The following is a 27,697-nucleotide window of genomic DNA, read 5'->3' as shown; positions in this document are numbered from 1 at the left end:
TTCTCTCTCTCTGCAGGAATGAGAACCGAATGATTTGCTTCTTGTTTTCTTTTCCCCCATTAATAATCAAAGCCAGTCATTTCTCGGGATGTTTTATTCTAGCCTTTCACTGATCTGAAAGGTGAGCCGTAAGAGTGGGCTTAATTCCTTAAAACAAAGCTAAAACTGTGCAGGAGTTACTCAGATGAAGAGGAAATGGTAACCTCTTTCGTACCTTCTACTTCCATCCAGGACCTCCCAGAGAAGACCTCGGATAAACGTGATTAGCTCTAGGTAAGCTCTGCAAGCGGAGGGATGCTGTCATTTTTGATTCCCCTTCTCCAATGTGCACATACCAAGCATTGTAGACTCATCTTCCTATCATCAAATGCCATTGTCCTGACACTGGAGAAAGATAAAATGGTTCAGCGACAATCACAGTGTCTAGTTCAGAGGTAAGGGATGAGCAAATGGACAAATGACTAAATGAGTGAACGAGTTCACACCACTGTCAACTGAACCTCAGAATTCCTGTCAATCTCTCTTGAGTCTTACATTCAAATTGTGAGGGACCAGCAGATGGTGTAATGGTTACATTGCTGGACTCCCACGTAGTCAACCACAGTTTGAGTCCTGAACCCGGTAACTTAAAACTCAGACTGGGTGCATGTACATGCATGCCCAAAAAACCCCAAGAGGAGAATGGAGGGGAAGGGATTGCGGTGTGGATGTACGCCCTGGGGGGTGATTTCTTGCCTTGTGTCTCTCTCCATCTCTATAGTGAGTGCATGTGCCCTATAACAACAATCTCTCAAAAAATTTGAATTTTGGTATCTCAAGTATTATACTATAGAAAAATGTAAGGTAACTATTATGACATAGAAGTTAGCTTGTTCTATGCTACTGCCTTTTCTTTTCCTCCAGGTACCCAGGGTACATATCTGCAGTAGTGCACAGGAAGTCCCACCAATTGGGAGACTGGAGGCCACAGAGGAAGCCTGGATTTGGATGCTTGGCCAATTTGAACATGTTGGGTACAGTTGCACCCATTTGTAATCCTGGCTAACTGGGAGGATGACAGGATTAAAGGCAAGATCTTGTCTAAAATATTTCTCTTTCTATCTGTTTCTCCCCCCCCCCAAAAAAAAGGAAAAAAAGAATCAGAAGAAGAAGAAAATCTGCGGGGACCAGCAGTTAGTGTAATGGCTATGTCGCTGGACTCCCAAGTAGTAGACCGTGGTTCACGTCCTGGACCCGGTGGCTTAGAACTCACGCCGGGCACGTGTGCGTGCATGCCCAAGATCCTGAGAGGAGAATGGAGGAGAAGGGATTGCGGCATGACCATCCCCCATGGGGGATGATTTCTCGCTTTCTCTCTCTATGTCTCTCTCTGTCTGTCTGGCGAGTGCATGCGCCCTATAGCGAAAACCTCTCCAAAAAAAAAAAGAAGAAGAAAATCTGCTACACAGAAAAGGAATCATGTCTGTTGTCCAAGGAGGAGATTATTGAATATATAATCTTAATATACGTGGAAGCTCATGATTCTTCTAGGGATAGGTCTCCATACTTTCTACTTTCAGGACAAATATCTGGATAAAAAAAAGGGGTTGAGTTATCTATCCTCTTTGCATTGCAGCCTACATCACTTATATTGACCTAAAGTTTCTATGCAATCTGAGTATTAGAAGAACACAAATCTCTCTCTAGAGTATGGCTCCGTGTACAGTATATGAAGCCTTGGGTGTGTTCAAACATACAGCCCTGTAATGTCTCAACTTGCCCAAGGGAAGAATGAGCTGGTCGCCACACAGGTGCCCTGAGCAATTAGCTGAGTCATGCACATTTTATAAGCACATGCTAGATGTGATCCCTTTTGATCAGAACATTTTAATTGCAATAACTGAAATAGCTAGGACTCTCAGGGTGGCTACACCTAACGCTGAAGGCTACAGTCAAATCTAAAAATGGCATTGGTTATAGGATATCATCCTTAGGACCATTGGCTTTACCTGTGAGCTACTTTGTAAAGTTTACCAAAAGAGGAATCATAAGGCTCCGCTTGGGCTACAATCCACCTAACACTGGTTGCTGTTGCTGTGTTAAAGAGCTAAGGATGATCTCACTTATGAGGGAGTCCAGAAACATGGAATTCAGGAGCAAAAGACTGTTGTAGACAAGGTTGGGGGGAGCAGAGAAAATGGAGAGTTGTTGGTCAAAGGATACAAAAATTCACTTAGACAGGAGGAATAAATTCCAGAGATCTATCATACAACACAGCAAACAGTTAATAGCAAAGTATTGTATAACTGAAGATGGCCAAGAACTAGAGAATAGATTTTAAATGTTCTCACCACAAAAATCATGAAATAAAATAAATGGTAAATTATGTGAGGTCATGGGTATGTTAATTTACTTGATTTGGCCATTCCACAATAATATATATTATAAATTATACTTATATATTATGTGTGTGTGTGTGTGTGTGTGTGTGTGTGTGTGTATATATATATATATCGAACAGCCTGTCATACACCATAAATGTATGTATGTACATATATATTTTTTTCTTTTTTTATTTAAAGAAATGGTCATGGTGCAATCCCTTTTCCATTGCCCCCTCACTGGGATTTTGGGAATATGCACACACATTCCCAGAATGCTTTTTAAGGCACCAGGTTCAGCACCCAAACCATACAATCAGCCATGCAGGATCCAGTCCTCTTAATCACCAGGACACAGCTGGCCCACAATTTTCATTTTCAGTTAAAAATAAAAAAAAATTAAGGGTAAACAGGTAGCACGGTGGTTCAAGGTGCTAGACTCCCACGTGGTCAACCACTGTTCGAATCCTGGACTTGGTGACTTGCTTTTTCACTTTCTCTGTCTCATGAGTGCATATGTCCTGTAGCAAATTTAAAAAATTAATAATGACAAAATTAGGGGCTGGCAGGTGGCATGGTGTTTAAGGGTGCTGGACTCCCACGTGGCAGACTGTGGTTCAAGTCCTGAATCTGGTGGCTTGATTTCTCAGTTTCCCTCTCTCTCTCTCTCTCTCTCTTGCTCTTGCTCTATCCCTCTCTGGTCAAATGAAAATAAATAAATAAATAATAGTTTTAAATAAAATAATTGTTTAAAAATTTTTTCTAAAAAAAGAATAATTACAAAATTAAACAAATCATTCTTTAATTTTTTAAATGAAATTAAACACAAGCTGAGGAATAAGAGAAAGAAATAATATTTTGGATTGGAGTGCAACACTGAATGATCCATTTCCTATTAGAATCTTCTAGGATATACCCTGTTCATGGAGTTAGGCTGATTTTGCAGAACATATGATTGTTATATATCTAATACATCAAATATATATATATATATATATATATATATATATACAAAAAGTCAAGTTAAATAATCCCCAGATATTGAGATGATAAGCATATAGCTTCTACCTTGTTGGCAATAAGCAAACTATTTTCCTCTAAAACATTTTGCCCAGTGTCTAAATAAATAGTTCATTGTTTAAAGCCAATATTTTGATATTATTTAAAAATAGGAACTTCATAATAAAGTAGAATGTAAATGTCACAGTGTTCTAGTCTGTTAAGATTTTACCTGGCTCGACTGATATTTAATAATTACATAAGTAAAAGAGCAAATCATATTTTATTCTTTTAATTATTTTTTATTAAGTACTATTTTAAATTTGCTATAGGGCACACACACTCACCAGAGACAGAGAGAAAGAGAAAGTGAGAAAGCAAGCCACCAGGTCTAGGACTTGAACTGTGGTCAGCCATGTGAGAGTCCAGCACCTTAACCACCACACCATCTGCTGGCCCTGTAAATCATACTTTAAATATGACCTCTGCTTATTTATTGATAGTAGTATTTTTTTGGACCAGTTCTAAACTGTTACTCATCTTCTTTGTGCTCTAGGCTCTTTTTCACTCTGGGCATAACTAAAATGAGCATGTGGTATAGTGGTTAAAGCTTCTGAATACCATGTGGCCAACTATGTGGTTCGAGTCTCAGATCTGGTGACTTGCAAAACACACAGGACACATGTGTGTGCATGTCCAAAAATTCCAAGAGAAGAGGGGAGGAGAAGGGATCATGGTGTGGTCACCTCCTGGAGGGTGATTTCTCCCTCCCTCCCTACATATCCCCCATCTCTCTCTGGTGGGTGCACATCCCTAATAGCCAAACTAAAAAATAAATAAATAAAATAAAATAAAATAGCATTCACACCAGTAGGTATTCTAAGAGAAATGCTGAGTTGCAACTTCCTTGAAAAATTCAATGAAACAAAATTATACAAACATGCATACTGTGTGCGATTCGTATAATTAATGACATGCCCAGTCACAGGGACCACAGGCTTTGTTTTGCAGCTAGGTAGTTATCTACATTTCTGGTGTTACGTATTGACCTATCTTTATCCACTCTCATCCCCCTCTTCTCCCTTCATTTATTGATGTATTTATTTGATTACCAGAGGGCACAGGCACTCATGGGAGAGAGTCAGAGAGACAGAGAGAGAACGAGGAGAAAGCAGTCCCCCTGACTAGGACGTGCTCACGCTGCAGTCTTTTCATCGCCAATTCTCAGTCGTGTCAGGATTTGGGACACACGAGCGCACATGCCCAGACAGCTTTTCAAGTACAGGGTCAGGGACTTGAACAGGCTATGTGGCATCTGGCTACAGAGCCAGCCCTCCCCTCCCTTTTAAATATCACCAAGTGCCCCCACCGTCGGGTTGTGCTGACTTGACTCACTCTGAGTTTGCACACAAATGATCGGTTTCTCCTGCATCCAAATTTGGGCCTCTACACATTGACTAAATGCACTTGGACCTACATTTCAAACCATGACTAAACGTGGTGATATATATTATCTAAAAAAGTCAAAATAATCTCGATATCCCATAGCCCTTACCATCAGTCTCAGTAAAAACGGATCAATGAAAAACAATATAGCAGGACAGCAAGCATAAATACTAAAGCCTTATTTGGAGAAGTTTGCTATAAATGTAACACCTTACCTTGTATTGGGAGGGATGTTGAAAATAACTTGGTTTTGAAGTACATCCACTACTTCCTTGGAGAACTGTAAATCAAGGGCTATAAATGCATGATTAGATTAAAATCAACACAATGAAAATACTTTGTAAAGTTCTCATAGAGCTGAGGTTTTGCTGAAGAAGAAAATATTCTTCTGAGTAATGCAATTAAAGCCTAACAGAGATGACGGAGGCTCGATTGTATCTAAGGGGCATTCGGCTGTTCATTGATTCATTAGAGATATTTTATAAACGGAAGAGAAAAAAAATCAAAATACGAGGTAAATTGATTAGATGTTTTGGAAAAATTTACATCAGAATATTATCATAATTGGGGCCCGGCAGATGGCATGGTGGTTGAGGGCGCTGGACTCCCACATGGCTGACTACAGTTCAAATCCCAGACCTGGCAGCTTGCTTTCTCACTTTCCCTCTCTTTCCTTTTTTTTTTCCCTCTACAGTCAAATTAAAATAAATAAATTAATTAAGTAAAGTGAAATAAAGTAATTCTTCAGAAAAGAATTGAGTTTAAACATTTTGGCTTCCGTATAAGATAAGGACTGTCCCAATGCCATCGCCATGTTGCTGTCTGGGAACAAAGAAGTTCCATTATGGTTTTCCAGGCCTTCCGTGGAAGTAATCCCGGATTAGTTTACATCAAAAAGTTTGTTAAGAAATAGAATTGAGTACTATTTTACTTTGGTGCAAACCTTTTTGAAATCCATGCGTAGTTTTTTCATCGGTATTTTCTGCGATCTTTTTGAAGATTCACTCATAGGTAATGTCCTGAGTAATGAGTAAATTATTTTTTATTTTTTATTTTTATGTTTTCAGATAATTTAACAGCCTTCTTATTAATTGTTTAAAAAACTTTAATCTATCTCTTGCCTGCTGCCTACAGAAGCAGCAGTCCTCCCCTATCTGGCATCATGGCCGCCCTCGGAGCCCTGGTGAAGCCCAAGATCATCAAAAAGAGGACCAAGAAGTTTATCTGGCACCAGACAGATAAGTCAAAATCAACAGGCAGAAATCCAAAGGTGCTGACAACAGGTGTGGAGGAGATTCAAGGGCCAGATCCTGATGCTCAACATTGGTTACTGAAGCAACAAAAAAAAAAACAAACTACACGCTGCCCCGGGGCTTCTGGAAGTTCTGGTGCACAACGTGAAGGAGCTGGAAACGCTGCTAATGGTAAACTATGTCTCGGGATGCTGAGATCCTCACAGCGTCTCCTCCGGAAACCCCAAGGCCAGAGTGGAAAGCGCAGCCCAGCTTGGCCATCAGAGTCACCAATCCCAACGCCAGGCTGCAGCAGTGAAGAAAATGAATAGACAGCTCATGTGTATGTTTTATTTGTGTCTAAATAAAACCACAACCTCCCCCAAAATAAGACACAACTTTAATCTGTTCAAACTGAATAAATTTAATTTTAATCCAAAAATAAGTAAAAGGAAATGTTACTTCTATAAGAAAAATAATTGATGTCAAGATAGATTAGCAAGGTATGTAAGTTGAACTGAAAGTCTTAAAGAAAACCAGATTTTGTAATTTGTAACTTTAATAAATTACATATTAGGCCCAGCCTCTATGGCATAGTCAGTAGCAAAACTGAATGATTTGAGTCCCTGGTTCAGTCAGTCTAAAAACAACCCATGTGATCAAGGTATCTCCCCTGCCAGGTAATATGTATAGTGATTGAATGTATAAAATTAAATTAAATTTTAAAAAAAAGAAGGAAAGAAAGCTAATCCCTAGTGCAATAGTACAGCCACTCTTCACGTAATGACCTACCTGTTTAATGGCCGCTCAGATTCTCCAGTACAGAGAATCCCTTCTCAGCCTCTGCCTCATTCTCACAGTTGGTTAATATTCACTACATGAAGCTTGTAATCATACAAACCTACGTATAAATGTGTACTTTATTGTGCACCTCTAGTAGTATTCAGAATAAATAAAAATGATTTTGCAGGATTTATAAATAAATAAATAAATAAATAAATAATAGAAACAACCCACGAGTGCCCAGGATGCCAGCTGGCTAGAGGAACCAGAAGGGGATTGAGGCATGGCCAAGCCCAATGGAGGGTATTTCTCTCTTCCTCTTTCTCTCTTTTGCTCATGTACACACACACATGTACCATCATGAATGGAAAAAAATATATACATATAAAAGAAAAAGCTATTCAAGATGAACTATCATAGAAATATGAAAACAAGCTTTCTTTTTCTTCTCCCTTTTTTTTTCCTTGAAAAAAATCAGTCCTAAGACCATTAGGTGGGATCAAGCAACCCAGGTGTCCACACAAAGTGTGAGGTAGATGAAATATGAAAGTGGGTGGTATAGGGTGTCTGGCCTGAGCAGAATAAGGGAAGAGTGAAAATCTTTGTGTGGTTGGAGGGAGCTCAGGAATAGGTACCCATACCCAGCAGGGCAAATAAAAATTCACCTGGCATGGAATATCAGAGGCAAAGCAGAGTAAGAAAACTGCTGATATGGAGAGGTGAGCTGAATTGGTATGACTGTGCCAAGTGAGTTGAGTAGGGTGTTTGCACTGAGAAGGGGATGTAGTATCTGTGGGAGATTGGGAATATTCAGTGAGATGGATCAAGTGAGTAAGCCCATTACTTCTACTGGAAGCTACACTTCTCACCGTCGGAGAAGATATTTACAAACTCGAGGGGAAAAGACAAGTTCAACTTCATGGATTTTGGCTGAAATTGGAAGATTCTCAATAGGTTGATAGATTCAAATATTTTAATATTTCTACCAGTCAGCATTTGATCAGAGAAACAAAAGTAATGGGTGATATAAAACAAAGAATTTCGGGACCTGCAGTTGCTGTAATGGTTACGTTGTTGGACTCCCATGTAGTCGACCATGGTTTGAGTCCCAGACCTGGTGGCTAAACCTCATGCCAGGCACGTGTGTGCCCAAGATCCCAAGAGGAGAACAGAGGAGAAGGGATTGAGATGTGGTCATTCCCCATGGGGCGGGGGAGGGTTATTTCTTGTCTCTCTCTGTCTTTCCGGCGAGCGCATGCGACCTATAGCAAAAATCTCTCTCTCAAAAAAAAAAAAAGAATTTCTTATAGAGATTGCTCAGTCAAACGTTCTACTGATGCAATTTACAAATGACTTTTACATCTGTCTCTAATGCCAGGTTAGAGTTTGGCATAACAGGCTGGTAGGAAAGAAACAATGATAATGTGCGAGTGCAGGAAAAGTTGTACCCCAGGAGGCTGAACCCATGTCAGTCTCTCATTGCATCCAACCTCGATGATGAGGTGATCTGCAACAGAAGTTAGTTTTTGGTCACAAAACTAAGCATGCACCTGGCACCGTTACAGCAGGAGCCAGAGAAGCCGTGGATCCTCATGCTGGCTCATGTCAACTAGATGACAAAACAGGTTTGTGAGAATGTTTATGAGCTGCCATAGTGCCTGACGTGACACTGACCTTTCGATCATAAACAAGGCTACTACTTCAGTTCTGCCCTACCAGCGCTTGCTCAGATTTCTCTGATGGCCCCTCCTATCTCGGAGCTTAGAAAGCTCAAGCTTAGCTAAAGTTAAGCTATGCAAGAACCCCACAATCACAAAAGGCAATAGCATCACTTTATATGGAGAAGACTGGCAAATACCACCGTAATCAAATAATAACTGTGAACATCATCAGTAATGGGATTAACAAAGATGGTGTGTCCTTATGTAATATGGAATGAGAATTAAGTCTCTCTCCTGTAATATTTCTGTCAAGGATTCCTAATCTGCATTTACTCATGCATAAACATTAGACAAACCCCAATGAAGGGGCATTCTTCGGAATAACTGCTCTATAAGATTACTGAGTGTGAAGAACATAAAAATTAAGAAAAGAGTGAGAAACTGTTCCAAACTAAAGAAGGCATGGGGCCAGCCAGAAGCATGGTGATTAAAGCAGCTGGATCCCACATAGCCAACGATGTGGTTTGGATCCTGGACCTGGTGGCTTAGAAAATACACCAGGCACATGTGTGTGCATGATTGCTTGAAATACTGAGCAGAGAATGGAGAAGGGATTGTGGCTTGGCCATCCCCCATGGGGAGTGATTTGTGCCTCTTTCTCTCTCTCTCTAGGGCAAGCACGCACACCCTAAAGCAAAACCAAATAAAAATAAAACCAAATAAAATAGCAGCAAAGCAAAAAAACTGTGATAACTGGATACAATTCACGTTTCAGAACTGGATTTTTTGCTATAATGGATGTTTTATAACAATTAGGAAAACTTGAATGTGGTCTGAGGTTTAGAGTGGTAACATATTTGTAAATCTTCTTTAATGGCCCCTTTTCTTTTTTCTCATCCATTTATGAGTTAAGGTGGAAATCTTAGGAAATACAAAATATTTTGAACTGTACAATAGTGAAAATAAAATATACTAAAGTCTGGGGATACAGGATAATTTCTAAAATAATTTTAAAAATTATCTACAAACAAACCATGAAAAGCAAAAACAAAATGGTTGGAGACATACTTAAAGAATGCCCACTAAAGGTAAACTTCCTTCAAACTTCATTTTGGACATGGCTAATTAGTGTAATGAGGAGCAAAAAGGAGATGAAAGTTTTGGAAAAGAAGAAACAAAATGTGTATTTTAGAATAGTGTGCTTTACTGTATAAATCTAAGGCAATGTAGAGATCACTATTTAGAACTAAAAGGGCAGTTAAAGAGGTGGCTGAAAACAACCTAAAAATAAGAGCATTTCTAAGTACCCTAATGAATTATTGGATTACCGGGAAAGTCATGATACATTTTTTTAATAGAAAAACATAGAAAAAATGCATCATAATTTTCCCCACATCCAATTATAGACCATGCTAGGGGGAAAATGTATAGCTCTGTCTCTGTAGGAAAACAAGAACAACACAATACGACTACCAGGCACACAGGAATAAACCAAAAAAATATGTAGAAGACCTGTGCTGAGAAAGTTATATACAGTATAACTGCAAGACAGAAAATTATCTTTATAAATGGGGCAATATTCTGTATGTGGTAAGACTAAATGTCAGAAAATATATCATAATTTCCAAGTTAATACCTAAATGAATCAAATCTAATAAAATAATAAAATTTGTATGGAGTTTGTGGCAAGATGATTGAATACCTAAATGAAACAAATCTAATAAAATAATAAGAAAATTTGTATGGAGTTTGTGGCAAGATGATTTTAAAAATAGGATGGTGAAGGTAATGAAAATAGCTGAAAGAATTTTTTTTTTTTTTCTGAGAGGTTTTTGCTATAGGGTGCATGAACACGCCAGAAAGAGAGACACAAAGTGAGAAATGATCTTCCAGGGGGTATGGCCATGCCACAATCCCTTCTACTCCATTCTCTTCAATCTTGGGCACGCACACACATGTGCCTGGCGTGAGTTTAAGCCACCGGGTCCAGGACTTGAACTGCAGTCGACTACATGAGAGTCCAGTGACATAGCCATTATGCTAACTGCTGCTCCCAAACTGAGAGAAATTAAGATGCCAATGAAGAAAAGCAAGTTGGGAGAAATTAAAAAGACATACTTTGAAGAAATAATATTTAAATAATATCTAAAAGATTATATTACCAGCTCCACTATTAAACAGAAGAAATTGGAATGGAACAGAAGCTGTATAAACAGACAGTATATGTATTCACACACATACACACACACATACATATACATATATGTCTATTACAATATAGACATAGAGAGCTTCTGTATACTCTATATGCATACATATGTTCATACTGCAGCACATATACATATTTTACATATGCACTTACATTTTTACAACTACAGAATGTGTCTATATATATATACACTATGTTCTAGATAAATATACAGTGTAAATACTTAAAAACTGTGCATATATACATATACTGCATGAGTATGTGTGTGCAGGCATGTGTTTACAGCTCACGACAGAAGTATAGTTACAAACCAATGTGGAAGTAGTGACTGATACATTTAGCAGTAATGTGAACACTTTTTAATCTCTAGAAAAATAATAGAAATCGGGGACCAGCAGGTGACATGGGTTAAGGGTGCTGGACTCCCACAGGGCTGACCATGGTTCGAGTCCCAGATGTGGCAGCTTGCTTTCTCATGCTCTCTCTCTGTCTCTCTCTTACTCTTACTCTCTGGTTAAATAAAATAAATAATAAATGGATAAATAAAGTTAAATAATAAAATAATTCTTTAAAAAAGAAGAAAAATAATAGAATTCGATTTTGACTTCATATCATGTGTGAAAAAAATTAATTTATACATTAAATACAAACACTAGGTTTTAAATTGCTACAAGACAATATAAAATAATATCTTAAGAAATTAGGAATTAAGGAATAATTTTTAAAGTCCCCAAAGCACAGGCCATACATTAAAAAAGCTGAAACATTTTATTACCTTAAAATAGACAACTTTTGTATATCGAAGTTTCACATATTCATATTATACACATCCAAACACACAAATAGCATACAATATTAACAAAGAAGTAACGAGTGAAGAAGTGATCTTTATACAATTTTTATTCTTAAAATATTTTGGGGGTCAACTCCAGGGCCTAGTGGTTCAAGGAGTCAGATCCCATTTGACTGACCAAGGTTCAAATCTTGGCCCCATTGGCTTGAGAAACACACTGGACCCATTCATGGGATGCCAAAATACCCACAGGATGGAGAAACAGAGAAGGAATTGCAGCATGACAACGCCCCCTAGGGGGTGCTTTCTCCCTTTCTCTCTCTTCATGTCTCTCTGGCAAGCTCAAAAGCCCTCTTGGGAAAAAAAAAAAAAACTGTATGTTTGAAATGGATTTCAAACAAAATTATTTCAGAAGACAATACAAAGGGTCTGAAAAGAGTATGAAAAAACAGGAAAGGAAAAACAATATAGTGGACCCGCACAGATTATTATGTAGAATATATAAGGAAATCTAATAAATCACTAAGAGAAAGAACCATTCAACATTCAATGAGCAAATCATACGAGCAAGCAATTCATGAGATAGAAAAACTAAGTGGTCATTCTGTATACGAAAAGATGATTGATCTCACTAATCCTTGCAGTGATATTACATGGTTAAAAAGAGAAAGTCTAGCCAGCCCATGACCAAGTGATTAGGGTGCTAGGTCCCACAAGGCTGAGTGTGCAGTTCAAGTCCTGGACTCAGTAGCTTGAGAAACATGTTGAGCACATGTACATGTGTGCCCACAATTCTGTAAAAAGGAGAAGTGGAGGTGAAGGGAATATGTGACCATTCCTCATGAGAAGAGCTTTTGCATTTTCCTTCTCTCTCTCTCTCTTTGTCCCTCTCTGGTGAGCAAACACACACTCTGGCTAAATTAAAAGAGAGAGAGAGAAAGAGAAAGTGAGAGGCCAAGAGTGATTTAAAATTGTAGTTTGGATACAGCAGGTGGTTTGATGGTTAAAGCATGGTCAACGAGGAGGTTTCAAGTACCAGAACCGGTAGCTTAGAAAACACAATGGGCACATATGTGTGTGCATGCCCAAAATTCTGAGAGGAGAATGGAGAAGAAGGGATTGTGGTGTAGCCATCCTCCCTGGAGGGTGCTTTCTCTCTCTATCTCTCTCCAAGAAGTACAAATGCCCAGCAAATGCCACTGGCACGTACAGTGAGGCAGTAGGACATAAACCTGGGGCCTTCCCGTGTTTCTTCAGGGTCACGCTGCATCGCATTATTGCTATCCTCCCACAGCTGGCCAGAGAAGTTATTAGTCACAGCAGAATAAGCCAGACATTTTAAATCAAGGGGAATACCTACCTCAAAAATGAAATCCTGGGGACCAGCCCATGGCAAAATGGTTACTTTGCTGACTCCCATGTAGTCAAGTGGTTCAAGTCCTGGACCCAGAGACTTAAAACTCAATGCCAGGTGCATGTGTGTGCATGCCCAAAATCCCAAGAGGAGAATGGAGGCAAAGGGATTGCAGCATGGTCATCCCCCCCCCACCACTCCAGGAGGGGAGTAATTTCTCACTTTCTGTCTCCTACCTGGCTTGAACCTCTGGAGTCAGTTTCAGACACTGGCTATTTTCTGCACCCTTTCATGCCGTAGTACAGATGCTCCGAACAACTGGTTGAGCCACTGTCTCAGCCGAGCACATAGATCTTCCTCAGATAACAAGAGTTGGAAGCCAATGACTCAGCGCCTGTTGATTGTTCCCAAATATACAGACCTTTGTTTGCAGGACCAAGTTCTCCCCCAGATTATTTCAACATATGGGGCAATGAAATATCAAAACCACTCCCACAGTGCCATTTGGCCAGAGTGGTGAGAGGCGGGATTTTAATGGGGACGCTTGATTAAAATAATAAATTTCATCAGAGCGCTTGTGTTTAGATATTTTTAAGTACAAATGAAAAACAGCAGTGGGGACTGTTTCTTTAGAAGGAGCTCTCATGACAATACTTGAAATGCTCACTGACACCTTGACGTTTTCCCCTTGTGACAATTTCTCACTCTGCAACAGGCAAAGAGTTTATTAAGCTCTTGTAACAGCTCTTAGAAACTTCCCCCATGAAGATATATTTTCTGTTGCATATTGCCATGCTCATGGAGGTCACCTTCATTTCCACTACTGTCTGAGTTTGATTTTAGGTATACCTTTCTGGGGGTCATTTTATTAAAATGAGCTTATATGAAGTGTCATGCCATTATTTGCCACTCATTGGAGTCATTCATTTCTTTCCATCGCAAATTTTATTGAGTGCCGGCGAGGCGACCCTTCACGACCCCAGTGCTGGTTATAATGATAGTCAACATTTATTGAACATTTATTATGTGCTAGGCATTGTTCTGACAGTTTTATGTGAATTACTTCATTTACTCTTTCCAAGAACTCTGAGGTAGACGCTAGTATCCCATTTTACAGGTGAGGAAACAGTCACAAAGGAAGATGAAATAATTTGTTCTAGATCACCGAACTTGAAAGTGGTAGATCCAAGATTTCAACCTAGACAGTCTGGATCTAGAGAAAACATTTCTAGCTACCACCTATTTTATTTCACTCCTTCTTAAACGCAGTTGTGTTTTATGCCACCAATATCAAACAATAAAAGTAGGCATGGTATATACTTTTTAAAGAATTATCTATTTATTTAATTCCATTTGTTATTATTATTATTATTTTAATTTGATCAGACAGAGAGAGAGAGAGAAAGGGAAAAAGCAAGAAAGCAATCCACCAGGTCTAGTAATCCAGTGCCCTTAACCACCACACCACCTGCTGGTCCCAGGCATGGTATATTTTTAGCTTAGCACCACAATTGGTAATAATTTTAATAAGTATACCTCTTTCATAGATTATTATGCTGTTTCCCTTGAACCTCTCTTGAGATCAATGTTAAAAAAATTGCATTGGAGATTAAAGCTTACATGTAACGCTTACAATAATATCATTCTTGACCTTTGGCATGCCATGAAGCCAGTGACTGGCAGGACAGGGCAGGGTCATCACAGCAGAACACACTCTACAATCTTTACAGGATGGATCCCAGGGCCTGGGTAGCAGCTGGATGGTGGAGAGATGGAAAACCCAACAGATGCTCTTAGTACTAGTAGACGAAAATGATCCTCTGCAAATCATGTGCAAAGCGTAAATGTCGTGTGATGCATTGTTGATAATTTGCCATTTTTATATGGATTCAGAAAAAAATTACTTCATGCAGAGAGAGGTTTAAATGATTACTGTGTTGTCTCTACTTTTTCACAAAATGCTGGTAACTTGAACATGTAAATAAAGTAATCGAAATACATAATAAATAAAGCAAAATGTGGAGAAAGCATATTGCTATTGTTTAATAAAGGATATTGTGAGTAAAAAAGCAATGATTTATTTATTTACTTATTTTTTAAGGATTCTGCCACAGGCCCTGTACGTTCACTGCAGGGAGACAGAGAGAGATACTGAGCAGAAAATGAGAAATCAACCCCCAGAAAGGCATGGCCATGCTGCAATCCCTTTTCTTCCATTCTCCTCTTGAGATTTTGGGCAAGTATGCATATACATCCAGCATGATTTTCAAGTTACTGGATCTGGAAGTAGACCTGCGGTTGGCCATGTGGGAGTCTAGTGCCTTAACTACCACCTGTTGGCCCAATGAATGTTACTTTTAAAATAAGAGGAAATAGGGACCAACAGATGGCATAATGGTGATGTTGCTGAACTCCCAGGTAGTCAATGGAGGTTTGCGTCCTGGACCTGATGGCTTAAGACTCACGCCAGGAGCATTTGTGTGCATGCCCAAGATCCAGCAAGAGAATGAAAGAGAAGGGATTGTGCCATGGTCATTCCACCAGGGGATGATTTTTTGTTTTCTGTCTCTCCAACAAGCACACATGCCCTATAACAAAAACCTCTCTCTAAAAAATTAAAGAAGAAATCATGTAGACCAAGAATTCAACATCACAGTGGAGATATGCAAATAATAGTTATTCTTCTAGTTTAATGAGTAGTTAACTTACACTTTAACATATGTATTTGTTAAGTAGACAAAAATAACTTAAATGAGCTAACAAATAAATTATTGAAAATATATTGGGATAAATATTTTTAAAGTATTTTTTTATTAAAAAAATGTATTATAGTTTGTAAAGGCAATTGAATGAAGAGCCATCCTCTCCCACTTCTCTTCAAAAAGTTTATCTTCAAGAAAATTAAGGTTTTAAAAGGTTCTGGTTTGGCCAACCCTGTAGGCTACAGGTTAAGGGAGCCAGATCCCATATGACCAACGGTGGTTCGAATCCTGGCCCAGCAGCTTCAAAAACACACTGGGCACATACAGTTGTGTGTCCTAAATTACAAAAGGATGGAGAAATTGGGATTGTGATATTGCTACACTCCAAGAGAGTGCTTTTTCCCTCTCTTCCTCCCTTTCTATCTATTTCTCTGGCGGGAGCATTCTGGGAAACTTGAAAAGAAAACAGGTTTTGGTTTGGACAGAGATCTGTGTGTTCAGTGTGTGTACAGCACTCCTTGCCATATCATCGAACTTTTTGGTGTGTGTACATGTGTGTGTGTGTCATGTGCATGTGTGCCCATGCATGTATATTTGCTGTGCGATGTGTGTGGTTCTCGTGTGCATGTGTGCACATGTATGCATATTTTGGCGTGTACATTTGTGTGAGTGTTGTGTGTATGCGTGTACCTGTATGTGTGTGAAAGCATGTGTTCATCTTACAGTGTCTGTGCTGGGAATACCTCGCCAGTGTAGGTACACAGCAAGGGCACTTGGAAGGAAGGCATGGAGGAAAGCTTTTAGTAGGAACTTAACTAAGCTACATGTTAACTTGTGACCACGATACAAAGATCTTTTAAAAAATTCTTAGAAATCACGTGTTATGAAAAAACTGCACGGATTTCAATTTTTTTTGAAAATAAATATGTCCTTTAATTCCATCTCCCGTTCACTTTTTGAAGTTCCTTTATTCATTACTATATTATTTGACTTCTCTGAACCTCGGTTTCTCCATGTATAAAATAGGAAAAGATGAGGTTTAGCAATAATGCCTATACGACACCTACTATCATGCAGAGTATATCATACAAACACAATAAATGATATCTATGAGTATGATCATTGCCATTCTTATTTTTATTCACTTATATTTGGGTCCCTGCTTGATGAGACTAAGGAGAGAAGACCTACCCTTCAGAGATTATCCTGGATATGCTTTAATGTACTTCCACCTCAGAGATCCATGCGTCTTCACGGTGCTTGTAACAGTGCCACCGACCAGCTCTTTACTGGAATGGTTATATAGCATTTCATTTTTGCAAATTCCTTTCTAGCATTTGAAATGCTTTGTTCTTGTGGTAACTTGGTGCAGTCTGCAGATGAAGTTGAATCTCAAGGAGGTTCAAGGAATAACCTGTGATCATGTGGTCAGTGCTGGAGCAGTGACCAAATGAGGTATCAGACTATGAAGCTTTACCCTCTCTACCTTCTTCTAGTTGACCTCTAAGTCAACAACAGACCAGACACCGAGTTTTGCAGGCAGAATTTGTCATCCAACTCACAATACACTAGTGGAGTAAAGGGATTCATTTTTCTTCTTTTTTGAGAAAGATTTTTGCTGTATGGTGCTTGTGCTCACCAGAGACACACAGACAGAGAGACAGCAGAAAGTGAGAAATTGCCCACCCTACCCCCCTCCAGTGGGGATGGCCATGCCACAATTCCCTCTGCTCCATTCTCCTCAAGATCTTGGGCATGCATGTACAAGTGCTGGGTGTGAGTTTCAGGTCACCTGTTCTGGGACTCAATCGTGGTCGACTATGTGGGAGTCCAGCAACGTAACCATTACGCCATCTGCTGGTCCCAAAGGGATACTATTATTAATTATTCTGTGACAAGAGCAGCAAACTGGCTTCAGCCAGGCATGAGTTTACAATATAAAGAGGAAGACAATAAAGTTTTCTTTCAAACTTCAGTTTCCTTAGAAACATAGCTTGGGAATTAGAATATAAAAACATACAAAAAAAATACAAAGTACCAAAAAGAGGCAGGTGAATGATAGCATGCAGTTATCCAGATAAGGGAAATGTACGCCTTAGACAGCAGACTAGGTGTCATTTATTTTTAGGATTTTTAGGAAGCTCCGTAAATGTTTCTCTTTTTTTGGAGAGGTTTTTGCTATAGGGCATGTGTGCTCGCCAGATAGACAGAGACAGACAGAGAGACAGAAAGCGAGAAATCACCCCCCAGGGGGGATGGTCATGCCGCAATCCCTCAATGGCAATGGAGGGAGAAGATGTAATCAAGGTTCATACAAAGACTTTTTCCTTAACCCATAGTGACAATGAGCTTGTGATTATTTATGTAACCTTCTGTAAGTAGGGAAAAAAAGGGCAGAAATAAGAAAATTACTTTCCTGTTTGAGCGAGAAACAGTCATGGAAACGTTAACCTAAAAATATGCATGGATTCCATTACTTTGGGTTACACAGATTTCAAGGTTAAAATGATGGGTTTCCTTCCATCAAAGGTCCCATACTGTGACTTTGGATAAGCCCAACTCCATTATTTTGGATGCGCTAATTAATGTAATATCTTTTTTCTCCCATTCCTGATGCCATTTCCAAGAAGATACATTCTGGTGTGCTTAGTCACGCAATATTGTTCTGTATTTCTGGTAAGTACACCTTGAATTTGAGGTGGAAGTTATCACATTTAAATAATAAACCCAAAAGAATTGAAAGTGATATAATGTGTACAATCCATGGCATGTCAGTACGGTGAATAAAGAAATCTAGGTGACACGAAATGGCTTCGTCATTAACCAGACACATGTGCTTCAACTTACTGGATTTAGACGTTATAAAGAGGGAGATATATAAAAAGGGAGATCCATGAAGTAGAAAGATTGATCAATGAGGAACTAACTGTAGTATCCAGGACCACCTTTGTTTAAACCCTCCAGGGTCTTGATGATTTTGTATAGAGCCTACAGTGATTCTCCTCAAAAGAAGAGCTTTAGCATTGGAAGGAAAGCATAATGTAGTCGTTAAAAATATGTTCTGAAATCAAGGGTCCTGATACGTTTACCTGGGTCATGTTAATGACAGGTAAATCCATGTTCAAGTCACAGAGCCTTTTCTGGGCTTCTCATCCTCATCTTCAAAAATCAGTGCTCAATATAGCCTGCAGTGATTTTCCTCAAAAGAAGAGCTTTAGCATCAGAAGGAAAGCATAATGTAGTCATTAAAAATATGTTCTGGAATCAAGGGTCCTGATAAGTTTACCTGGGTCATGTTAATGACAGGGTAAATCCATGTTCAAGTCACAGAGCCTTTTCTGGGCTTCTCATCCTCATCTTCAAAAATCAGTGCTCATAAATTATGCATAAAGTCCTTCATGTCTCTTATGACCTGTCTTGGTCCTCTTTTTGAAAATATTTGCCAGGACCAGCATTGGTTACTAACATTGCTGGACTTCCACATAGTTGACTGTGGTTGGAGTCCCAGACCTGGCAGCTTAAAATTCATGCCAGGACCATGTGGATGCATGGCCAAAATCCTGAGAGGATAATGGAGGAGAAGGGATTGAGACATGACCACCAACCCCCACTATGGGGGGGGGTTGATTTCTAACTTTCTGTCTCTCAACCCCCACTATGGGGGGGGGGTTGATTTCTAACTTTCTGTCTCTCTTTTTGTATGTACTCAATAGCAAACATCTCTCTCAATAAATAAATAAATAAATAAAATAAATATTTGCCATTTTTCCTTGATTTAATTGGGATTGTAAATTGCATGAGAATACTCATTCTCCAAACCAATGGAGACTGTTCCATCACTTGAAAATGGATTTTTATTTTATTTATTTACCTTTAAAATTTTGTTATAGTGCATGTGTTCTCTCTGTAGAGAGACTGAAAGAGAGAAAGAGAGAGAGGGAAATTGAGAAAGCATTCTCCAGTGGAGATAGTCACACAATTCCTTCTCCTTTATACTCCTGTGGAAATTTTGGGCATGCACGTACACGCACCTAGCGTGTTTTTCAAGAGACCTGGTCCAGAATTTGAGCCACACAGTCAGCTATGTGGGACCAACCACCTTAACCACTGCCATCTTACTGGTCTCAGAAATTGTTTTTTTTAAAATACAAGTTTCTTTATTTCTTCCAAGAGAGAGGACACAGAGAGAGATGGGGAGAGAGAGAGACAGCACCCTCAACAGAATTCTGATGCTACAACCCATCTCCAGCTGTAACCAGTGTCAGATCATGGGGACAATGTGTTCAGAGAGTCTTTTGGATGTGAACTCAGAACCTTTTCATGTTGGTCAGCCTTTCAGAACATCACAGTTTACAGCCTGGCCATCATCGGGTCTACATCACCTGAAAACTTTTTAAAACAAAGGCTGCTTCTGAGTTTTCACTCCTCCTTTCCAAACTTTATCGCATAGAACTTTCTTTCAGTCCTTTTCTGCTTTTTAACACAGCTTGGCTTATCCTGAAAACCAAGACAAGTTGCCTATAGTTTTCCAAGGTCTACATGGTTGGATAATTATTAAGCAAAAAGTCCATTTCACTCACTGCCATTCTAACTAACTTTTCTTTTAAAAGTGCCTTGTGTTAATCCCCTAAAAAGGTTCCACATTCACATCGAAATTTACTAAGAAAATGGCTGCATCGTTGTCAAGTGACCAGTAAGATTCCGAAGGCTTAGGTGGAACATTCTCTCAAAGGCACTCTTGCTTCCCAGTAGGAACGAAGACTCATAACATTTTACTAACTAGTCCGTGCAGTGAACTGTGGCTGGAAGATCAGACCCGTAAATGTAAATACCTTGCTCAAGAGGAGAGAGGGCAGTGAGGACAGTTTGTTCCAGCTGAACCAAAACACAGGCAGACACAGAATGACCCATTCACGAAGTCTAAGAGTGACCAAGATAATCACAGGGGAGGGCACCCAGCCATGCTTGGGCCGCTACTAATAGACTTCCTGTTAATGATTAAGTAGGAGGAATCCATCCAGTGCACGGCCCCAGTGATTTTTCAAATCCCAGAGTGAAGGAAGCATTTGCCAGGTGACTTGAAGGTCTGTTAATGATCACTGAAGGTAAAACCCTCTGTTGACAGCTCCCGACTTTTTCCTGAGAAATTACTTAGTTCCTCTGGGATAACTGTACAGAGCTTTTGATAAAAAATATTAAAATTCTATTTAGATGTACAATGTTTTAATGCAAATTTTTAACCATAAAACCAAACGCTCCATTCAGTTAAATTAATAGAATTACAAAAAGATGTAATGATAGCAATTAAGTCTTGAAAATGCAAATTTTATAGTCAAGGACAATTACCTCATTTATAGTATATTGGAACGGTGCCAGATGAAGGTAATTTAGATCCCCCCAGCTCACAGTTACATCATGATGAATATCTTCATTTCATTAGTTCAACAAAGATGGGTGAGAAGTTAGACAATACATAAAAAAAAGAACTGAAGAGTATTTGACCTTTATAGTATAACTAGAACCAGAATTCATTCACTAATTTATCAAGTATTTAATGAGTACCAATTATCTAAAATATTAGTGATATATTTTTCTGCCTTAGAGGGAAAAAATAAAAAAAGACTTTATTTTTCATATCCACAATGTAGATTGTAGAGATCAGAAAACCAGGCTGGGTTTTTGGTGCTGGTATTTTTATGCACTATACAAATGACCTAATTTCCTGTCATTTGGCGTGATACCAAATCTCCACGCAAACGAACAATGGGTTTTTCATTAGTCCTCTTTTCTTCGGTCTGAGTTTGCTTAAAGAAATTTTTGGTGTTTTCAAGTCACGCAGTTGTGAATGTTGGACGACCTCAAGGATTATTTTGACATTTTCTTCTTGTACTATTTTTAACACTATCATTTTAGCTGCAGCCTCTTTGCAAAATATTCAGAACTTTAGCTTTTCCACATGACAGGAAAATGAATAATTATGTTTTTCAAAAAAGATATTTAATATTAAGTAGGTGAGTTTTTTTAAGCACATGGCTGGGTTTTCTTAATGAAAATTTTTTGCTTATAATCATTAAAAAAAAATTGCTCATCATCTCCACTTTATTCCTCTAGAGGGCACTAGATCATACTCATGCAGATAAAAAATTCTAATGTTAAGTCCTACTTGCTGCTGTGAAAATTTTCCCCTTGAGCCCTTATCTCTGAAGAGAACATCTTAAAGGAGCCAATGCCCAGGAGGAACAGAGAGTTTACTTCTTATTCCATTATTCCTGGACAGAAAGAAAGCAAGGGGCATAGAGGGCTTTGGTGGCTCTCTGCCCATCTTCACGGCTCAGGCTCTTCCTGGATATGTAATATTGGCAAATCAGTTCATGTCACTGTGCCCCAGTTTCCTCATCTGTCATGTAGGGATACGAATATCTATCAACTCCATTGTGTGACTTTGAAGGTTAAAGATAATAATAATACATACAAAGAAGTTAGAACAGAGATTGCCTAGGGCAAACAATGACTATTAGTTACTATTAGAATTTTTATCCTTTTTTTTGGGGGGGGGAGTATAATCCCACATTAAGATTCTACACTCCTGCCCCTGGGATTTCTTTCTTAATCCCAAAGACTCAACTGGGCAATGTTTTCCTAAGACTCTCTGAGAGAAATATACAATTCTCTTGCAAGAGCAGATATTGGCTCAAAGCACTTTGAAAGAAGCTGATGAAATTTATGTAACAAGTGTCGGAACAGGAAGGAAAGCTTTTCAAAGGCAGGGCAACATAACCTTGTAGATGAGCTTTCTTGCTCATGCTCAAGTATTAGGCCCCAAATCAAAATATCGAGACTCCATTGTAATAAGAGGCTATAGAAATATATATTAATACTAAAAATGAATATACAGAATAGACATATGTCTCTTCTTTAGTACACATAAAAAGTTGTATTAACTGTGTCTGCTTTTCTTTTCATTTTCTTTTCTTTTTTTTTTTTTGCTTTTCTTTTCATTTTCTTTTTTTTTTTTTTTAAGGATAGTATCCCCTGGGACCAGCAGATGGCATAATGGCTGTGTCATTGGACTTCCACATGGTTGACCATCCTGGACCTGGCAGCTTGAAACTCATGCCAAGCATGTGTATGTGCATGCCCAAAATCCTGAGAGGAGAAGGGAGGAGAAGGGATTGCAGTGTGGCCATTCCCTGCGTGGGGTGATTTCTCGCTTTCTGTCTCTTTCTCTGTCTCTCCAGTGAGTGCAAGAGCCCTAAAGCAAAAAAAAAAAAAAAAATCTCTAAAAAAAAAAAAAGACAGTCTCCCCACATCATGATCCTCCTACCTCAGCCTCCCACCTAGAACCGTATAGGTATAACAGCCACACTCACCATTTCAGACAGGGGCTCTCTATGCTGTCCAGGCCAGGCTCAAGCTTATGATCCTCCTGAGTCATTAAAATACAGGCATGTGTCAACACATCCAACATTTCGAGTGATCCAGGGGCCTCCCACGTTATCCTAACCTGCAGATCATTGCATCTTAGCGTCACACTAACAAAGCTGAGTCTGTATCTGTTTGTTTGTTTTTTTAAGGACTTCAAAAAAATATTTATTCGTTTTTAGTTTTGCTACAGGGTGAATGCCCTTGCCAAAGAGAGATAGAGAGAGAAAGTGAGAAAACACTCCCTCAGGTGGGATGGCTATGCCACAATCCTTTCTTCATTCTCTGAGATTTGGGCATGCACTCATACCTGCCCAGTGCTGGTGAGTTTTCAAGCTGTTGTTCTGGGAATCACAGTCAGCCATGTGGGATCCAGTCACCTTAACCTCCTTGCCACCTGCTGACTCCATATCTGTTTTCTTTTTTTTTTTTTTAGAATAATTTTATTTAATTTTATTTATTCATTCATTTATTTTAATTTGACCAGAGTGAGACACAAAGAGAGAGAGGGAAACTGAGAAAGCAAGCCACTAGGTCTGAACTCGAACTATGGTTGGCCATGTGAGAGTGTCCAGCACCTTAACCACCATACCATCTGCTGGTCCTCATTTTTTTTAAAAATGCCATATACAGTAAGAGTGATTGAGATTGCTTTTTCTTCTGGAATTTAGTAGCTATAAAAACCAATAATGCTTTTGAAGCTTAACATTTATTTCTAGTAATAATATTCAAATCTTTGTAGGTTTATTTTCTTAGTACATGTAAGTATGAGATGTTTTCCAAAATATCTACCTTGTTGATTATGCATTCTGAAAAGTACAGAACTATATATATATAAATAATGTAAATTATTATCATCTGTTTACTACTTCAATTTTTTGAGGGAAACATGTCAAAATTTATTTCTAATGTTTAAAAATATCTGCTTTAGTAATACTCTGAAACATACATTCTGACGGTGGATTTCCGAGGTATGCCTTATCCAAAAAGCAATGTTAGAAATCCTTTAAATCCTTGGCTATACGTGTTCAAATAAATATTTAAACTTGGTTGTTCTGCATCCTCTCAACAAAGATAGGAGTTTGTCAGTGAGCCAACTAAGAACAGTGTCATACCTTCTAATAGGCCTGACTGTCTGGGAAGCCCATGCAGCTAAAACCAATAGCCAACTCTCTGCCTGGATTGCATTTCTAATACTGCCAGCTTTTGTAGTGCCTTGAAAGTATTTCAAATATATTTTTGTGGATGTACAGAATTGTTATTATTATTATTATTATTATTTTGCAATTCTTTTTTTTATTGCCAGAAGGCATGCACACTAGCTAGAAAGAGAGAGAAAGAGGCAAAAAAAAAAAAAAAAAAGCATCCCTTCATGATGAATGATCATGCCACAGCTGTCTCTCCTCTATGTTTCCCCCCCGTGTGGATTTTGGGCATGCACATACATGTGCCTGACCTGTCTCTCAAGGTGTGGGGGCCATGACTTGAACTGTGGTCCTCTATGTGGAATTGGGTCTCTTAGCTATTGAGCTATAAGGCTGTCCCTGATCATTGTTAATGAACTGACTCTCTTAGCAGTGAGTGCAGTCTAATCATCAAGTCAGCTCTGCATGTGGGTGTGTCTTGACACCCCTGTGGTCTGATCCATGGATGATATGAAATATTCTAATCTGTACAGACCCATTCAGAATGCAGAGGTGAGATGAATGGAGAAGTAGACCTGTATTTCCACTCCATAACAAGATGTCTGGGTGAGGTAATAGTCTGTGGTGATTTATGTACTCTATTCTCATAGTATGATAATAAAATTAGAATCTAAAACTTGTCTTATTCAAAAAAGAAATCATTTGATGTCCTTACTTAAAATGGTTTCCTATGCAAAGCTACCAAATGTCTAGCGTTAAGAAAACAAAGGTGCATCTGATACTCTGGCTGCTGTTTCTCAGTTGTAAAAATCCTGCCTGTGATCATAATAGGATATTGATTAGTTTGGATGCCATACCAAGCTGAATTGCATTTCTTGGTGGAGCACTAAAGGTCAACGTTTGATTACTCAATAACTTTCCAAATGCAAGAAATGCTATTTAAAAGTATGCTTGAGTGACTGGGCTGTGCTTTGAAGAAAATGGGTAGAAAAGGTACTTCTTTCATTGATATAGTTAGATGTTAAATCCTTACATCATCTTGTATTTGTTTATGTTTAACATTCTGTAATATTTTATATACTAGAACATAAACCATGAAATTCAATCAAGAACAGACGTTGTCTAGGTAATATCTAACATATAAAAAGCAACATTTGCTTGATTTTTTTAGGCTTTAATTGAGTTAGTCTTGGGGTCATCCTCTATTTAATAGCATTTATTTTCTGTGGTCACAAATGTAAGGTCTTTTGTATTACATCATAGACAATATGAAAAATGCAGAAGTATGCAGAGAAGTTGACAATAAGCCGTAATCTGAGATTCTGGTTAATTTGTATTCTTTTATCTTTTTATGGAGAAAAAACAATGTAAAATGTTATCATATGCGTGTTATTTTACACTGAGTTATAAAATTAGAGCCTTTTAATGGTTCTTTTCTCCTATTGTATTATACTGGGACTCTGTTCTGATGAATGTTAATGGGAATATTGATTTTAATAATTGCATATTATTCTAAATCATGAGTACACCATAACATATTTAACCTGATAGTTGGTGTTCAAAAAAAACACCCAAATTTTCTTATTCATGTGCCTACATCCTCCCAAACTTCAGATCCTCCCTATTAGGTTACTTGTAAACCTAACACAATGCAAATTCTGTATTCATTTTTATTTGCTTTATTTTTTTAAAGATTTTTTATTATTCTTTTTTTCTCTTTTTTTTTTTTTTTTTTTTGTCACAGGGCACGTGCAGGCACCAGAGAGAGACAGAGACAGAGGGAAAGTGAGAATCTCTCCCCAGAAGGAATGGCCATACCACAATCCCTTCTCCTTCATTCTCCTCCCGGGTTCTTGGGCATGCACACACAATGCACATGTGTCCAGTGTGGTTTCGAAGTCCCTGGGTCCAGGAGTCCAACCAAGGTCAGTTGTGTGGGAGCCTAGCAACGTAACCATTATCCTATCTGCTGACCCTGAGTTTGTCTGAATGTTTTCTATCTTCAGTTGGTTGAAGTCATGGGTGTCGGAAACCTGATACAGAGGACCAGTTGTACAAGGTCAATGAAAGATATTTGGGGACCAGCAGATGGCATAATGGTTATATCAATGACTCCTAGCCGGACCTGGTGGCTTAAAACACACTGGGTACGTGTGTGTGCATGCCCAAAATCCTGATAGGAGAATGGAGGAGAAGGGATTGTGGTGTGGCTATCTCTTGGGGGGGGGGGGATTTATCACTTTCTGTCTCTCTGTCTCTCTAGGGAACACACATGCACTATAGCAAAAATCTTTCTCAAAAAAAAAAAAAAAGACAGAATGTTCAGCCTGTAATCATGGATTTCAGAATATTCTCTAAAATGGGCAACAAAGTAAAAGTTTAATAAAATTTAAGAATTAAAAGCTCCATGTAGAAATCCATATGTGGAAGAGACTGAACCCTGGACTTCTAATAAAGCTCCAAACAGTGACATCCACTCTAGATAAAAGATAAAAGCTCTGGGAATAACCTAATGAGGAGAGACTCTCACCACAGAGCACCTCACAACTGACATATTTTTGTATACTTGCTTTCATCATTCAGTATTCTGTACCTGATTTAAACAATGCTGTTTTAGTTGATCCTCACTCTTTACTTGATAGTATTTACATAATCTGAGATAAACAACTTGGCCCCGTACTGTTTAGAAGAGTTACCTGAACTTGATAGAGCCAGTTTGATTTATTGTCTTTGTGTTTTGTGAACACAGTGAGTTCAACATGCCTTCTAAAATTTCCACTTTAAGAAGGTTGGGTGTTTAGATAAGGACTCTTTTATTACATCTTCTTAATAATATTTTTAATTATGCAAGTAATACATGAACTTATTTTTATAATAGCTTTTAATTTACAAATAGCCCTATCAATTCCTGTGTATACTCAAACCCTTTACAAACCAATGAATTTTCTCCTCTATTTGGTTTTCACTAAGTCCTTCCAGGTTAGATTGTTGGACTGATATGATGATTTGTTATAGTGGTCTGAGATGTCCTCTTAGCCTTTCTCCCTCCTTCAAGTTTCCATATAATTTTCTCTTTTTAAAGTTTTAGCAGGAGGACCTGGCCTACTGGCTAAAGAAGCCAAATATAATAGGGCCCATCTTGCAGTGTGAATATGAGCTCAGCAGCTTAAAAAACATATCAGGCATATGTATGTGCATACCCAACCTCCCTACAGGATAGAGAAATGATGGCAATGTGATCAATGCTCTCTGGAAAATGCTTTCTCCCTCTACCTCTCTCTGGTTCTATCTCTGTCCCTCTCTCTCTCACTCTCTGGAAGTGCATGCACTCTCTAGTTTATGCACTGGACTTCCACATGGACTACCAGTGTTCAAATCCCAGACTAGGGACTTGAAAATCATGCTGGCCACCTGTGTATCCTTGCTCACAATCCTGAGAGGAGAATGAAGGACAAAGGATGACAGGGTGGACATCTTCCCTGGGGGTGATTTCCCACTTTTTCTCTCTTTGTCTCTTTCTCTGGTGAGTCCATATACCTATGGCAAAAAAATCTATAAAAAGAAGAAAAAGAAGGAGAAGGAGGAAGAGGG

The 27,697-nt window shown here is 38.7% G+C and overlaps 1 pseudogene; it reads left to right on the top strand.

Annotated features, from left to right (window-relative positions):
* The first annotated feature begins 5,967 nt into the window (after nucleotides 1–5,967).
* Nucleotides 5,968–6,369, top strand: LOC106735757 (60S ribosomal protein L32 pseudogene; annotated as a pseudogene).
* The last annotated feature ends 21,328 nt before the right edge of the window (nucleotides 6,370–27,697 follow it).

The sequence above is a fragment of the Tupaia chinensis genome, unplaced genomic scaffold (genome assembly GCF_000334495.1).
Source record: "Tupaia chinensis unplaced genomic scaffold, TupChi_1.0 Scaffold000048_1, whole genome shotgun sequence".
NCBI classification, from domain to species: Eukaryota; Metazoa; Chordata; class Mammalia; order Scandentia; family Tupaiidae; genus Tupaia; species Tupaia belangeri.
Note: the sequence above shows the minus strand (reverse complement) of the source record. Positions and strands in the feature narration are given on the sequence as shown.